The following is a 16639-nucleotide window of genomic DNA, read 5'->3' on the forward strand; positions in this document are numbered from 1 at the left end:
GTACACAGACATTAGGCATCATATCCTCTAGTAGGTGCAATGGGAAATGTCTGCTACATTTTTAAAGAATATGTCTCGATAATGCTTGTCATTCCACACAGTAACAGAGGGGGAGAGAGCATCTGATTATCCTGACTTAAATCTCTGCAGACAAACAGCATTCTGTGTGCCCCTAGTATTTGCTGACAGAACCTTTTAGTGCTCTCTTCCTCAGTATCACCTAAAGAGCAAAGCCAAATTTCCAAAAGCTGAGAGGAAAAAACAATGTAAAGAGGGTCATAATTCACACTCGGAAAACCAGAAAAAAAGTGCTCAGCAAAGCCATCCTGTCTCTGCCCTCTCTATGCAATGGCCCACAACACTGGAAGTCCCACTCAGCACCCGTGCAGAATGTGTGCTTTTCTGATACAGCAAATGTAAGGTTTGCTGCAACAAGATGAGCTGCAACAAACAAAAGTCACCTATACTTGTCATATACACAAAGGCTAAGGTTTGACATGAAAACGAACCCTGTCACCTTACCATAATTTCTCAAACACTGTGCCTATACCCACGGGGCTCTTTTAAGCGGCTGGTTGATATGCAGGTTAACATCCACACGTTGCCCCCATGCTGACCATCCTAGGTAAGAAGAGGCCAGGGTATCCCTGCTCACGCAGCTCCACACTGAAATGAGGCAAACCCTGTGAACACCTGCAGCTGTCGCCTTCTTTCCACTGCTGCGCTGGGAGGGGAGGAGATGAGAGGCTGGGAAAGGTAACTTCAAACATCCTCCCTTGACTGTGGGAATGGCCCTTCTCAGTTTGTCATCTATTCTTAGGGTGCTGAAGGCAGTGAGAAGGCAGGCAGACAATGCCCAGTGGCTTTTGCCAGCTCCTGCGGGACAGCTGAGGCTGCACTGGAGTCTGTGTGAACCATGTATTTTCTCAGTCTGGCTTACATTAACTCTTTGTTCCATGGTTTCCAGATGCTTGTGCTTACCTGAATATTCTGCATATTCCAGAAGAGAACGGGTAAGTTGTGAGTAGGTAACTTTAGCTCCAGGTTAACTAAGCTTCGGACTGGCAAGTCTCTAGTTCTGCTCTGTTTGATAATAAAATAATGGGGGGAGGTGTTAAACAGCTGAGACTCGCATGTAAATCTTCAGTTAAGTCTCTCCTGTAGCTAGACAGAGATCAATAATGCTAAGTAACTTCTATACATCCCTGTCCTCTCCTGTGTTATCTTAGAATAGCGAACTAGGCATAATCAGTGCCAGAATTCCTCATGTCTTAAATCTCAAAGGTGCAAGTTTAGCCACTGGGCAATCTCAACTCTGTGTTACCAGAATTGTGTGCCACTTGATTTCTTTGATTTTAAAACAATCATTTCTCATCACTCATTCACTATCCCTCTACACTCCCTCAACCCCTCGGCAACGACAGCCCCAGCCACACAATGCCCATTCTGTCTGTCTGCTCTGCTTTTCTCTGCCTCTCCAGTGCTGCTTGACCTTCCCTCCTCAAGCAACTTCCCCCAAAGAGACTACAGAGCTGGGAGAGAGCACGGAAATAGTGCAAAGCATGGTGTGGTCTGGAGAACATTTCTGATTTTTCATGAGAGCAGTCAGAGAAGCAAGAGCAGATACTCCTCAGTAGGACAGGCAAACCCAAGTGAACTGTGCTGATTTGCCTGTGCCATGTCTGCTTCACCCCAGTAGCTGTGCTGCCTCAAAATCCTTCCCATGGCGCGAGTTGTAACCAACTTTCATCCTCTCTCCAGCACACCAGTGCTAGTGGTTCAGTCCATGCAATCTCTCTGTAGTAGCAGTTCCTGAGCGGAAGAAATGGCAAATGTGCTGATCAATCCCAAATACATCTGTGAAGACTACACCACCTGTAATTTATTACCTTTCAAGAAGAGCCTCTCTAATGTTAGCTATGCAAATTAGCATGGCAAATCCCTACACACACATACACAATCTGCAGAATGAGGTCTGATCACAGTGAAGGACAGTTGCAATGGGATGCCAGAAGACTGTCAGTGTTCTGCCAAGAGAAACAGATATGGCAGTAGAGTAATTGGTCCACTTGCTCTGCTGAAGTACTGTGACCACACACAGTCTAAAAATTCCTTTGCTTGGTCTTTTTGGTATGTACCTGTACAGCCAAACTTTTTCTTTAAAAGAGTGTTCAAAGTTGTATCCCCAATGGTGCAATAGAAGCCCTGAATTAGCCAAGACAAATCTCAAAAGGGTGAGATCAGTCAGGGTGGGAGGTACAAGAAGTACAGTTTCATGACAGTACAAATACCCTGTCATAGTAAAAGCACCTTTTGAGATTGTAAAATTTATTTTTCTGGGTCCAAGGAGGAAGAGTTAGATCTGACACCTTGCTACAGTGCTTCGGTTTGGTGATATTCCACACAAAGAATTCAAGTCTGAAATAGGATTTACCTAGTGAGCCTGAGCCTAGTATCTCCATTATGACAGGAAAAGATACAACCTGCTTTTCAACAGGTCCAGTGAAACACGTAGGACGTCCCCAGCAGTTGAATTCATAAAGTGCCAATCTCCCCTCCTTTCACATTACCACAGTATGGATGCAAGACATTAACACAGTGTTCCAAATACATTTTCAGAAGGGTATTTTTCAAGAAAGATACTGCTTCACATATACTTAGATACCGAAGAACAAATTAACCAGCCCAAAACACTTTTGCTTGCTTAGATCCAAATGATGTGCTCAGACATGGCAGGAAAATGTTCTTCTGTATGTGCAACATCAACCTGCTCAGGCTCAAGTTCTCAAACATTAGCATCTGCAAACATGGACACATATTTAGCATATTTTTACTTAATAGGATTAAGTAAAGCTGGTTAAAAAATGTGTACTGGTTTGCACAAAATAAGTACAGGTATTTTCTGTGATACTTTCACCATAAAACTAGAATTCAAAAGCTCAGTGCATGTAATTCCATCCCACAGAATTACGCATGCATAGGAGAGTAGGAGAGTAGGATAGATCTTGCACAAGATTTTTTCAATTTCCAGGTGCTTTGCTTTGCAATTCCAGCATTTCTTCTATGGTATTTAAAAAGCTGGGTTAAGAACTGTGCAAAGGCTGTCAGCCGGTGGGCAGAAGGGTGACAGGGAAGGGGCAGGATGTTGGCAGGTGGACAGGGTCTGGCTAACTGATCAGAATTAGCCTCCCAGTGTTCACAGATACGCCACACCATGATCACGATCTGCAAAGGCTGAATTCCTCAACCATAGCACTAGCTCTGAACAGTCAATAAACTGTATCCATGACTGAGCTTTCAGGTCAGAAACTTTAATACAGTGATGGCTTAAACTGCAGCTGCAGAATTGCTTTCATTCCTGCCTGTATTCTCCGCATGAGAAAGGCTGTACCTGAAAATCTGATCCACAAGATCTCTGGTGTCTTTTGCAAGAGCAGATGCATTACATTGAATGGCCTGGTCCAAATTACAATCAGTCCTGCTGCATAGCTCTGCATTAGCTGCTTCACTTTATCCTGCTTGATACCTGTTTCAGCTGTGTTTCTGTACCCAGAAAGCTGGAAAGCTGCACTGGGATTATTCAGGCTGAAAGATGCTATACGCTGGAAGTGTAATTACTCAATATGCACAGTAGCCACTATTTAAACACTGATTTCTTAACTAGTTTTAATTCTTTGTAATACTCAAAGGCACCAGTAGATGTTTAAAGCTGTTTTGGGGCTAGAGAGTATTAAAAAATGAAAAAAAAACAACTTTCTGAAACAATTAGATTTCTATTTCACTCGTCACTCTCTTGCAATCTGAAAACAGGCCCATCAATAAACCAAATGTAGCTTAAATAAGAAAAGCAGTATGCTCTCAGGCTGGAACCCTGTGTGCCAAATTATAGCTTGCAGTAAATTTTTATGAGCAAGTTATAAACCCCTGAAAAATGGAGCTTACAGCAGAAACACTGGAAGAGCCATCACTGCAGCAGCCCTAACATGCTGCTTGTTCTTGCCTGGCAAAGTCTAGCTTCATCCCTTCCTCCTCTTCAACATCGATATGGCTTCCCAGGGTGACTGAAATCAGCAGTCACCTCTGAAACGGCTGTATCTTCCATCTCCGTTGCTGCACACTGCTCTTGGCACTGAAACACAAAGCGTTACCTGTCCTGTTACGCACCCTGCTCTACACTGACTTCTGTGGCTTATCCTTAGGGAACATCTCCCTCTCAGATTTGTGGTTTACCCTGTGAAGCTAAAGCCTACTGTTGGCCTCTCGCTTTCTACCTTGGCAGAGTAAATGTGCTTCTATTTCATGCATCACTGACTGCCTATAGGGCTAATTTTGGACTAGCATTTTCAGAGCAAGGGTATATAAACAAAAGTGGAAATTCAGAAGAGAAAGAGCATTCCAGAAAGAAGAAAAGCGTAACAAGTGAGCAACCAAATAACAGATGGGTGTTCATTGTGTAGTTAAATTGGCTGTTTCATGAAGTTGCCAACATAAAAGCTATAATGGGAATACACTAAATTTGCCCAATAGGATTTTCACCTGAGTTGAATGTAGAACCTTGTCGTCACAAATTTTCCCTGAAAACTGGGAAAGGGAAACTTGGGTTCCCAGCCACAGACTGAAAGTAATGCAAGACTTCATCATCTCTACTTACACAGCAGGTCTGAAAACACACCTCTAAACTGATCAAAATCAAAGATGGATACAAGGGCAACAACACGGGTTAATGAGGAGAAAATGTGCAGGTTTAAAGGCAGCTGGACCTGCTGATCAGATTCAGAAGTACCATGTGGTTTGTTAGTTGATGTATTGACACAAAGATAGGTGGAAAATATGTTAGACAAAGCTATGCACTATTAACCTGGACACCATCAAAGTCTACAAAAAACCTATCTAATGGGAAAAAAAGTCACACTGGCCACATAAATAATTGTCCTAATAATATCTTGCATTTGTTGTGAGAAGTGAATTTTTTAGGACCTGGAGCGGTCTGCTTTTTCTTTTTCCATCTTTAATTTTAAATGACATTTTCCTGTATCTGAAAATGTTCATGTGTTTTAGATTTTTCTAAAAGATTCCCACAAACTTTTAAATATTCTGTGCTGGTTTTCCTTCCCATTTTCCTCTTCCATATTTCTCTTCTTATGATCTGCTCCTTCTCCTTTTCCTTTTTTCATTACTGAAAAGGGACTGAGGGGAGACAAAGCGAAAAAAGCTGTATTTTGCATTGGGCAATCAGGACATTTTTTGGTCAGGAAATGCTAATTTTTTTCATGAAGCATAACTTGGCTCTTTTGCCAGCTCCAATCTGTGACCTCCTTTTTCACAGAAGGGAAACTTTCTACAACATCACCCTATTCTCATCAGCTTCAACAGCAAGTTGGGAGCATCTTCCACAACCATTTTTTACTTGTCCTATTATGTCACCACAATGAGCTGGTTTTATTCCCTCATATAGCATGGTATATTTAGCTTAAGTGAAAACTAAATACAATTAATGGATTAATACCAACCGTCATGACTGTACTTTAAAACCTGTTTGACAAAAGCATAGTCACTGTCATGAAAAACTACCTCCTTCAGGACTTCTGTGGTCTCTGTGCTAACAAACACAATGACAGTTGTACACAGCACAGCCTACGAGAGCACTCCTTATTTTCTCATTGTCTCAGTACATCCTCCATGATTTAATTACAGATTTTGGCTCTGCTTTGATTTCAGTTTATACTAATGATATTTGATTGACAGTAACTTAAGAAAAATCACAAACTTATGTTAAATTACCAGATTATTTATGTATTTTCTGCTGTACTGGTAACAATGACTTCAGTGAAACATATGGAACAAATAACAGGATATTTAGAAATCAGGAGTTTATAAGAAACTGGAAACAACTTGATATAAACCATTTAAAAACTATATTGTGCTTCATTAAAAAAGATATATATTTACCTAGTCTGTCTGGTATTACAGGAAACAAATAAGAGAGAGGTACTTGCAACTGTAATTGGAGTGACAACATATTTCATGGTAGCTGGAGATTTAAAGTATCTCTAAAGACTGGATTCACTTTAAAACTGCACAGCCTGCTCACATCACTGTCCAACTTCAAAACACACCTAATATTAAGAGGAGCTGGCAATATGTTCCTCAAGCCAGGAAAGTACTTTACAGTATTAAGGCACAGTTGATTTTGATTATCCTGTTGTTAAATGTCACCCTTTAGGCACAGCTGCACAGCCCCAGGCCATCATTCCTCCAGTGAGCAAGGTAATACTGAGCTTCCACGCACATGGGTTAGGCTAATCTAGTTTAGTATTCGCACTGCTGCTGAGTCAGTTCTGCTGCAGATGAGGATATGACATGTCTCTACTTCTTCTCACCCTGTCTGGTGATCTTCACAATTGCTGTACTGGCACAGAGCTTCCCACAAATGCTGAGAGTCCACAAAACACATCGTGTTAACCTACTCAACAACATCCCGTCCTCTTGGGCCCCAAAATCAAAGAGATCATCAAGCACATGCTAATAGCAAACATGGTAGAAAGCCAATGGCAATTGAAGACAGCACTAAAGTGGTGTGGCAGAATGATTATCACACTGCCAGACACCAATTAAGGTGAAGTAATAAGTTGAGAAGTTACATAATTAATAAATAGCTTGGTAAAAATACAAAGTATTAAAAAGTAGTTTATGTGCTCTGTCATTTTTAATCACCACATTTAGGAGCAATTATAAATAATGATCCCTCACAACACTATGAAATAACAATACAGCTGTGCTACAGGCAAAGTAAAAGAATCCCATCATTACTCCTGGCTGCTAGAGATGTCAATAGCTTCTACAAATTGGATTTGCATTAGGTGGCATCTCCTACTCATGTTGCAATCCAATTTCAAAACATACCAAATAGGTATCGAGGATATGTTTCCCACAACAGAACAGCTTAAGTGCCTTACTCGTGGCCACTCACAATCTCACTTTCAAAGCTCATCTAGAACTAGTCACTGTAATTCTCCGGGCCCTTTGCTAGCCAGTAGAGAAATGCCCTCCACTTCCCAAAGAGACACTTCTATTCTTAACAAAGACTGGCTTTGATTTGTAACAGTTCTTCTGTGAAAGCTGGAAGGAATAGTATTGGTGGAAAGGCTTCTTACTATGTATTGCTGTGAGAAGACAAATCTTGCTCCTGAGCTGGTAGGGAATACTTGATATTATTCCATGAATTATTTGGTAAGATGTAAAAATTAAACAGCCATTCAATAGCCTTGGAGAGGGGTCACACTGCATAGCTCAAGACCCAAACCTGCAATCATGCTTTAAACCCCCAACACAGATTCCCACCGCCACCTGTAACACAGGACTGTGTCAGCACTGGGCACAGCCCTGGGAAGCCACCAAAGGCTCTGCGTCCCACCCTGTCAAATTTGAACAGAAATGAACTCCACGTTTATGACATGAGCCTAGTTCCTGGCTCTGTGAATACAAGGTACATTCCACTCCAATTATTCCTAATTGCCATGACTTAATGTGTAAATATTTGCAACACACGAATATAAAAGTGCTTCCATACTGTTAGCTACAGACACATTACCAGCTGCTAGCATGTCTCCTAAGTCTTTGCAGTTTCTCCAGATACAGGCCACAGAGCATGGCTCCTCAGCTGACATAAGCCCTTTGAAGTGAGAGGCTGTCTTGTTTTGTTGAGGTTTTCAACAGATAGTTGAATGGGAACCAGTGCAGTTCTGATGCCTCAGTTTGCACACACCATCTTCCCATAAATTTCTCTTTTATCCATTTGTTATTGTTTTCCACAGCTGTTGGACATCCATTGTTGTGCACCCCACCTACCCTAAATCTGCCTTTGCACTGTCCTGACTGCTCCCCTGGTATTGAATATTCTGCCTCTCTGCCATCCTGCTTACACTGCTCTGATTCTAGTATATCGGAGAACTTAAACGGGCAAGATGAGGCCAGCTGACAGTAGAGCAGACATGGCCCAAGCATGTACTTCTCAATTTAGTCCCTTTTCTCGGTAGAGCCAAACCTGCAGAGAGAGTCAGAGACAAATTCCAGGGTGGTCAGGGAGGGGGCTGAGCAGTGGGTGGCACTGGGAACAACTGAGACTTAGGCTGCCAATTCCAGAATTTCAAAGGATGGTTCTGGAGGCAGCCGCCCCAGGGCCAAGGCAAGCCTTTGGAACAGAGCCAAAAAAATGGACCATTCTTAAGGTTACCCTGAAATGCTGCAATCAAGTTTTCCATGTCCATCAGACCTACACCTCAAGTGGGTGTGCCAAGCAGTCTGGCAGCATGAATCCCTGTCTACAGAGGTCAGATTTATTGACTGAATGCACCGATTGCCATCAGCCGTCAAGCTCTCCTGAAGCTGTAATGATTCTCAGCCTCCTTCCACTTGGACCAGTAAATCGGAGCAGCTGAGACACTGTATGCAGACACAGTGCTGGAACTCACTACCAAGTCCCCTGAGGCATCTTGGGCCATAATTTATACAGCTCTGAGTACTTTTATATTATATAGAACTGAGAGCTTGAAGGAAAACCAAACCAAATGAAACAAAGCAAATGCAGACAATGAATAGCCTGAGAAATTAAAATAGCCTCAAAACTTGAAGAACCCAAACTGTCCCCCTAAATGACTCACACTAAAGAAGATGCCTCATTTATTAGGTTAGAAGAACTGTAAAAATAAGGACAGACTTAAAGAAACAGCAAGCTTTTAGGAGATTCATATGCTACTCAAGTTTTTCTTTTTTATTCTAATCTCTTATTACATGTTACATTCTAAAGCCATGTAGCTGCCCCAAGGCAGGGGCTTTCACTATGGTGGTAACAGGGCAGCTGGTTCTTCCTTCTTTCTTTGTGGGTAGGGAAGGTACCATAAAGGGCTAGGCGCTGTCACCACCTAACAATCTGGTTTTTCTTTTCCATCCCCCATGGCTAAATGCCTCTTCCCCAAGATGTGACACAGCATGTCCCACACCAGGCCCTGCTAAGGGGCTGGGGAAGAGGAGGGTGAGATAGGACAGGTCACAGGATGACTGAGGATGACAACGGCTTGAGTCATCCCCCCTGAATCCTCTCCTTGTCCACTCTCACCTCAAAGAGCTCACAAGGTTTTGGCAAAATTGAAATAATTTTTAATGAACAGTAATAGCCAACCTGAATTAGTCTAATAATACAAGCTAACACACACAGAGGTCATACTTCTCGCAGACAATACAATGCACACACTCTCCCGTTAATTCTCCTTATCCATGCCATTCTCCCCAGCATTATTCTGCAAGCTGAATGGGAGTTTCCTTCTGGGACTAACAGTCCTCAGCAAACTCTGAGTAATAAATAAGAATAATAAATAAATTGCAAAAGCCCTGAAGCAGTCTGCTTAGTCATCTCGTTAAATGTTACCAACACTTTCACACTGTTGAACAGGCTTTAGTCATTCACCCATTCCTGTAGAAGACATGGTTTTCTCATCAATAACCCTCTGCAAAAGTGCCAGAATGCCAGGGCTGGAAGGGAATTGCTATGAGCAGAGAAAGCAGTTCCCCTTTGACCTCTCCCACTGGTCAGGCAGCAACTAAAGGTTATTCTGCACTTTGGAAGCCTTTCTCTTAGTGGTGATTTCAACTATACAACAACATTTAATCACTTCTGATTATCAGTGAGCTCCCACACCAGCAAAAATGGCTGCAGCTCTGTCTTTGGCTACGAGAAAAGTAAGAGGAAGACGCTGGATATGAGCTGGTGAGGCACTGCAATTAATTTTTATACAAATTTGCTTCTAAAAATGAGCAAAATCTTTTCTCATTTTATGCAAAATAAAGCGGATATCATAATGACGAGGTAAAAAAGAAATCAAACAGTAACCCTCAAGGGTTTAAATTTCCAATGCTTTGAAGAGCAGTTTCTAAACCGTCTTTTGAATTTTAGAGCTTGAGTCACACGATCATCCTGTATGTGACCAGAGGTATTAATCAGAACGAATAGTAACAGCCTATCACAGTGGTAGTAAGTACATAAATATTATTTGACATACTTTTTCAATAATCTTATACGTGCTTTTTAACAAGCCTCCATAACACAGAGAACATATGAGCCCTGCTAGTATATACTGTACGGCAAGGTAGTTAAGAATATATTGCATTTATAAACTATGCACAACTTTATGAGTCTCTAGCTATAATTTCATCATAGCACAGTAATTGGAAAGTCTGCATAATTTTGGAAGGATATGTGTTTTAGTTAAAAGAACACTATTATTGCTAATTGGATACCAAGCTTATATTGTAAATCAGAGCAAAGTATGGGCTCCTAATTACAAACTTTTTTTGAAACAAGCACTGTATGTCTTTACATTATTTTTGGCTAACAAGTGACTTAAATAATCTTAGTGTTACAAAGTCCATAAATCTTTTCTTTAGCTGTGGCTGATGAAACGTTGCAGGATAAGAATGTGTGTTCCCAAGGTAAATATCTGGCTTGGCAGCCTCATCTCCTACAGCGAATCAAGGTAAAGGGGTATGTAAGTGACTGGCACTGGCACAGCCCCAAGCAGAAAAGGTAAAAAGTAGAAAGCTGGTATTAACTTACGTAGCATATTGCAGCTTAACACGTTTTAAACAGACTGGGCTCACTCTTTGGCATCTGGAGCTAAAAAACTTACAGCCGTGTTCTTATGTGGAACGAACTTGTGTATTAGAGTTTTACAACACCAGCAACAAGCTTTTATGAAGTTGTTAAGGCCCTGAATCCAGAGCTGTTATGTAAGACTATTTTTAAAATTATTTTTTCCAAACTGTTTTTCCTCCACATGCCTTGATCCACTCTTATCGCACCTGTGGCAGCGGAGACAGCACTCACCACTGAGCAGGGAGCTGGGCAACAAACACCAACGTAAATCAATATGCTTATTGGACATGATGCTTCATGAACTCTGCTAGTCTGACAGAAAGTGCCAAAAGCCTCAACTTCCTATCAGAGTCCACGGGAGTGGAGAACATTCAACAGAAGCTATGAGCCTCATGGGATCGGCTTGCTGAGCACAGAGGGGCCAGGCCGTATACATCAATCCTGCAGCCAAGGTACAGAGAAGGTGGTTCATTACTTGGGTAAGGACGTTAACACACTGGTTGTTCACCATGGCCTTAGAGCTTATCGCAATATGGACAGAGTGAAAAGCATTGTGTGTTAAAAGGCATGAAAAAGAGGCAACTTAAAAAACTGGGTCTCTTAGAACATGTAACGTGGCCCATGTAGTTCAACAGTGCCAAGTCTGAAGTCTATCTTTCATTCTCTCCCCATTGAAAGGAAATTCATGCCTATTTTAAGTCTTATGAAGACAATGTGCTACAAATCTCTGGAAATCCTTTTGATTTCTCATTTTGATTTTCTACATATTATTTATTTACTTATTTATTTTAAAAAAACATAATGTAGCCTTTGCTATGGTGATGCTGTTCAAATGTCAGCCTGCACAGCACCAAGACAGCAGCCATGTGTTCCACATTTAAAAGCTGTATTCACTTTGTGATAATACCATTCAGCAAGGACTCACTGTCAGACAAGCCTTCTAATCTGTTCAGCATGTTTCCACCTCTTCTTCTTCAGGGAACGGTTGTGGTACATTTCACCAGGTTACCTAGTAATTTTGATGTCTTAACAGCCAGTTGGAGCAGAAGAGGTCTTTAATAGTCTCAGATAGCCTATGGATCCTCTAGGCTGGAAAAGTCCCCAAGGTCTTGGAGTTCAGCAGCTCTGCAGGGTATACGTATTTAACCTTTCATCCTGGCCAGGTTATTAAAGAGAGTTCACTGAACTTGATTCCAGAAGAAAAAACAGAAGCAGTGTGCTTGCACTGTTGCAGATGAGTAAGTATGGTTAAGTCCTGTTTTATGACCACCTTAATTCCTTTCCCATAAATTCACTGACCTCAAATCACAACTGTGAATGCCCCTGACAAACAAGACTTGTCTGCATGGCAGCAGAACACTGGAAGCTCCACTTTGCTTGTACCTTAAACTGGAAGAGTTCAGATTTAGATTAGATATTAGGAAGAAATTCTTTACTGTGAGGGTAGAGAGATACTGGCACAGGCTGCCCAGAGAGATGGTAGATGCCCCATCCCTGGCAGTGTTCAAGGCCAGGCTGGATGGGGCTTGGGGCAACCTGGTCTAGTGGAAGGTGTCCCTGCCCATGGCAGGGGGGTTGGAACTAGGTGATCTTTAAGGTCCCTTCCAACCCAAACCATTCTATGATTCTATGACACTGTTAATGCAGGGCCTGAAAATTATTTCTGTCACAAGTTCAACCACAGTCTTCGCCATCAAGGGTTAACCCAGGTTCAGTCTTGCAGCATAGATAACTCAAAATGTATGATTAAAAATACAGCACTCCAGGCACATCAGCCATGGAATCTGGCTTGTAGCCTTCTTGCCACCACCAAACAGTAGCACAGCTTTATCCAAAACCTATGTATCTAGCATGGTCAGAGAGGAATGGCAGACAAAAATCAAACTGCACTGCCAAGCAGAGAGACTAAAGGTGAATTTCTCTGTGTTGATTTGGCCACCTTGTCCAGGCTCAAATCTTTAATATTCAAAATCAACATTTTAGCATCCTCCTGATAACTGACGATACCATGACACTACCTTGTCTCTCCCAGAATGACTGGCTGAAGTACTACAGTGTGGGAAAAGCTGCTTTTTGGAGCTTTTCCTCAGTTTCAGGTTGGAGGCGTTTCCCATTGACCAGAAGAACTGGGAATTATTCTGGAACAGAAAACAAGTCCTTTGAGACCTGGTGTAAAATGCCAACTGGAAACCTTTAACAGGGCAAGTATGGCAGAAACCTTAGATTAAATCATTACTGTGTGATCATAAAAGTGAGACAAAATCAGATGTGAACAGAAGGACATGACTCATCCTCTTCTTGATAACTTTCTCCACTAGAGAATTCACCAGCTTCAAATAAGAACACATTCTTATGAAGCTGAGCATAACATGTGTTCTTCATAACCCCCAGAAACCCAGGACAGACCAGGCACATAGAGATGGGAGGCAAGCATATGTAGTTCAGACCTCATTGGAAGGTAATCTGTAGCCACCTCACATCACATGGGCAGCTGCAAACACACTCTGAGAAGCTCTCATCTCAGCAGCAGAGGAAAGATTTACTATACCTGGCAAATAACCTTTCTACACTGAGCAGAATTTGCTGTACTAAAACCAAGCTTAGACAGCCACAGATTGCACCATCCAAACTTCACCTGCGATGCATTTTTTCAAACTTCCAGGTAACCGCATTTGATGGTTTTATTTTTGTTCTGCTGTTCTGAAAATCCCAGTGTTTCTGTTTAACGTTGCTTCCAGAGAATCATTATTTTCAACTGAAACTAAGCCAAATTCTTCACCTGAATCCTTATTTAAACACCTTTAAATGTAGTCTGTTTTTAAAGGTGCTGAGCACTTTGCACCTCTGAAAAAAATCAGTGTCCTTCATTAGACACCATTTCTCTCTTGACTCAAGCTGACTGCATATTTCAGACAACTTGAAATACTTTGTTTTCAAGTAAAACTGTCTTCTCTATCCTTAGCGCTTTCTGATGATTCACTGGTTGTTTCTTAACAGTTTTTTGGGGTACAGCAATCACAATGTCTTCCCTGTCAAGATAAACACTTTTCTTATTGACCACCTGAGCACACCAGTGAGGCTAGGTTCCAATTAAATTATTAAAAGAATTGCTTCAAAACCAGGTCAGGTAAAATCGCTGAGCAACCCTGCACACAAAAGAGCAGAGAAATAGCAGGAACTTAGAAGAGTGCCTCTTTTGCACAGGATATCCTGACAGCACTGACCACTAACTCTGCTCTCAAAGCAAACTGAAACAGTCTGCTAAGAGTGCTTTAAAATCAACTATTAGATCTCCCATGTGCATGTTGCATGCGCATGTTCTAGACTATCCCCAAGTAACACATGACATTCCCATTAGCTTTTGTTAACTGCCACATCAGAGTAAGCCAGAATCTTAAGAAGATTAACCTCTGTTCCTTCTAACTGTTCCTTAATTTTTATTAGAACAATTTTTTAGGGTAGTTTTGCGGGCTTTTTCTCCTTTGGATGGATACAGAAATTTCTCTGATGAAAGCTTCAGACTTTTTTAATTAAAAACAAAACAAAACAAAAAGCCAAAAAAACCCAACCCTGTAAAATTGTTTTCCTTAAAGAAATTGCCAAAACTCTAGGAATCAAATTACAGAACAGAAGCAGACGTCACAATTCCAGCTTTACTCTGCCTACTCAGGCAACCTGAATGCCTCTCTGAGGTGATGAGTTGATGGGAAACAGCACAATTCTGCACTGAGGAGGGAACTTCTATTTGTATTTAATGATCTTGGTGAAAGTGAAGCTTATGAGTATATGTAATGGATTTCTGTGTTCTTAAAAGCTGGAAAATAATTCTTTTACCTACTGCTGAATAACTCCTATGCACAAACCCACAGCCATCTCAGAAAGAAAAAGAATGGGTGTTTCCATTTGTGGTCTGCAAAGTGTTAAGGTTAACTCTCTGCAAGACTGCCGTAAAACATAATTACAAAAGCTGATTACTAGTGGACGTATGTTTACTATACACAAGTCTGCAATTCTACTCAACCATTTTCTAGAAATCTGAAAACTGAAAACTACTTCGAAGGGCCTGATTTTAGCCTTCTCCTTCACTCATGATACTGTCTCTACTTCTTAAATTGGCAAAAATTCTTCATTCATAAGCTTTATTGTTTAAATGGTCAGTGACTTAAGGAAAATAAGTCTGTGTTACATTCAATAACTGCTAACCCCATTTATCCAACCAATAAATAATGCTTCACCCTCTCCTCCCTCTTCGACTCCTAGGTTATTGTACTGCAACATCTTGGCTCTATGCCTACTTAATCTTGGTAATAATGACCAAACCCAGAGTGCACAGATCTCACTACCCTGATTAGGATCACCATCCAACTACACATAATGCACATACTTCATTAGAAAAAGAAGGTTCTGCCAGAGGTTGCCATATTCAATTGGAACTTGTACATTTCTCAGGATTTAATATCATCAGCAGTTTAGATCCCACTGGACTTTAGATGGTAAATCATTAAGCTTTATTAGGTTTTGCCATTGTTAGAGGCAAATAAGGAGGTGTGATTTTTTTCCTTTTTGCATTAACTTATGTCAAGAATGATGACTCTAATGTCATCAGAAAGCAGAAAATGGAGCGTGATTACAGTACCTTACAACTGACAAGGCTCTGTTCCTGCTCTAACAAATAAAAAATGTTGGTGAGTCTTCACAGTCACATGTACAAGAAACAGGACAGTCCAAATTTAATGTCTGGGTGATGTCTCTTTGAAGCTTTTTGTAGTAAGACATTCGAGAGTCCACTCATAGAGGACATGACTCATTTGCTATCTGTGACAGTGACCAAACATTTACCGACCAAAATTGTACGGGTTAAAGGTTTCATTTGTCAGTCTCATGCTATAAATAACCAGTCTCCAGGTGTACAGTCTAGTTTACATTGGCAAGGAGAAGATGGCATACTGATTTATACAATCCAACTACCACCACCATGTCTTGTGCACTGATGTGCAGCAGTTACCATTTAAACAATAATCCCCAATGTTTGGTCCCAAAACAGTGGATAAACAAAGGATGCACTGCAGTTATGTTGCTTACATTTTAAAGTAAATTCTACCTTCCAATATATGTGGAAATGACAGGAATTAATTCGGTTTCGCTGCACACTTACTTGCTGATTCCTCTGCAGATGGTGATTTTGTTGGTTAGCAGAGCCTTTTCTTCCACTGATGTGCTGCTACATTTAAAAAAATTAAGGCCTGAGGGTTAAATGCAATTATTTGAAGGGAAAAATGCAAAGATTAGTTTTAAATAATGTTTTGCCATGATCCTGCCTTAAGTAGATTAAAATCAGCTTAGAGCCATATTCCTTTTTGCAGGGAGTTGGTGTCAGTGGGGCTCGGAGCATGAAGAGAAATACCAAACCTCCAGTCTTGGCTGTAGATGGCTTGAGATACCCAAGTTTGTGCTGACATGTCTCTGACTCATGACCACTTAATAAAAAAGAAAACATTTTCCTTACCAATAGGTTACCCTAATGAAAGCAACCTGGCTTTCCTGAAACACTTAGGTGTGCGAGACTTTTCTGTAGAGAGAGAAAATTCCAGGCAACTTTAACAGAGGATTGCTGGTTGCAGATATTAAGTTCCTACTAGTTTTTATGAAAATTGGCAGCTGAGCAGGAGAGAGGCTGAAGAAAAGCCCTCAATAGGAGACTAGCTTTTCCTAGACATCAGAGAATCCTCACAGGCACTTAGCCTTGAGACAACCGAAGGAAAATGGGCTTAATTAGCTCTTCTGTCCAGACTTGGTTTTAGGTTAACTAATTTATCTCCTCTACAGAATACTAAAGAGTCCCTTACTGTAAAAATCCCTGTGGTATGGGATGATACTGTACAAAGTGTTTCTATCTACTGTCTTTGCCCATAAAAATTATGAAGTCCCTTTGTCGAGTATGGACCGGGGAGGGCGGGGGCTGGGCAGGAATCGAGAGAGGAGAGATTTGCC

The 16639-nt window shown here is 41.2% G+C and overlaps 1 protein-coding gene across 3 annotated transcripts in view; it reads right to left on the reverse strand.

Annotated features, from left to right (window-relative positions):
- GLIS1 (GLIS family zinc finger 1) overlaps positions 1-16639 on the reverse strand; it is a 211177-nt gene that overhangs the window by 66928 nt on the left and 127610 nt on the right. The gene's annotated exons all lie outside the window — the stretch shown is intronic.

This window comes from Falco peregrinus, chromosome 10 (genome assembly GCF_023634155.1).
Source record: "Falco peregrinus isolate bFalPer1 chromosome 10, bFalPer1.pri, whole genome shotgun sequence".
Classification (NCBI taxonomy): domain Eukaryota; kingdom Metazoa; phylum Chordata; class Aves; order Falconiformes; family Falconidae; genus Falco; species Falco peregrinus.